The following is a 1377-nucleotide window of genomic DNA, read 5'->3' as shown; positions in this document are numbered from 1 at the left end:
CTGACCCTCTGCTTTACCAAGAATGTGTCTTTCTTCAAGAGGCAGCAGAACTGCTAGTTGGTGGAGCAATCAGAGCACACACATTTACTAAGGTCACAGTCTTATATGGTGCCTGGTGCTGCAAAGCAATTACAGTGTGGTTTTTGTTATGTATCATGGAGTCAGAATTGACTCAGAGCTGACTTTCCATTGACTTTTCACAGGCAGTTGATCATACAGGAGGAGATTTCCCATCTTTCTTCCATGGGGCAGCTGGGGGATTCAAATCGTGTGTCTTTGAGTTGGCAGCACAATTTCTTACCACTGGGCTCTAGCGACCTAGTGACAAGAAGCTGAACTGAAATCCTGAAGGCACGTCGTTCAAAGCCAGCAGCTGTTCCATGGTAGAAAGATTGGCAGTCTCTTCCCATGGGATTAACCGCCTCTGAAAATCCACTGGAGGATCAGTTGTGGGTCAGTTCTGACTCTATGATACACAACAACAACAACAACAAACAACAGGCTACCAGTGATTACGGATCACACACAGCCAAAAAAAAAAAAAAGGTTAAAATGCTTCTGTATAGCAGTTCTGCTCTGTCCTTTAGCATAGAAATAAAGTTGATAGCAATGGGGGTGGGGTTTTTTGGGGGCTAGTGTGACTGATCAGCACAACAAATAAAATTTAAAAATTTGAAATAATGTGAGAATAAACAAAATGAGACGCAGGAATACAGAATAAGCGCGTAGGACTGGGAAAAGGACCCAAGTAGATTTGCCTGATGCAGGGCTGTCACAAGTCTTCCATTCGGAAGGCATAGATCTTACAAAACCCAGCCAGTGAAAAGCCTATGGATCTCAAGTGGCCACTCTATGAGTGACAATGCGGCTGGTGAAAGACCAGGCAGCAGCACTTCATTCTGATGTGGGGGGGTCAGGGCCAACTCAACAGGAAGTAGCAACAACTAGGAAATGAAAATTTTCATATTTGGTTTGCATGGTTGTTATATTCCACTGAGTTGCCTGCAAGTCGTAATGACCCTAAGAACCTGCACTATTCTGAGCCAATATCACTGATTCTGACACACTTATCCTCATGACCCCAGTTACTGGGTTAATCCATCTCACCTTGTCTTTTCCTCTCCTGCGCTGTCCCTCCACCCTTCCAAATATGATGTCCTTCTTCAAGGACCGGTCCCTCTGGCCTCTTTGTGCCCAGATTATGGGGTGAGGTGGAGCTTCAAAATCCTTGCTTCCAATGAGCAGGTTGGTTTCACCCTCTCCAGGACAGATCTGTTTGTTCTCTTGGCAATCCATGACAGCTCAAAACTCTTCTCCAGCACCACAACTCAAACTGATTCTTCTTCTGTCATCCTTCATCATTGTCCAGCTCTCTGA

This window comes from Elephantulus edwardii, unplaced genomic scaffold (assembly GCF_000299155.1).
Source record: "Elephantulus edwardii isolate Elephantulus edwardi_28Jun2011 unplaced genomic scaffold, EleEdw1.0 scaffold00107, whole genome shotgun sequence".
In the NCBI taxonomy this organism is placed as follows: Eukaryota; Metazoa; Chordata; class Mammalia; order Macroscelidea; family Macroscelididae; genus Elephantulus; species Elephantulus edwardii.
The sequence above is the reverse complement of the archived record's forward strand: the minus strand, read 5'-3'. Positions refer to the sequence as shown.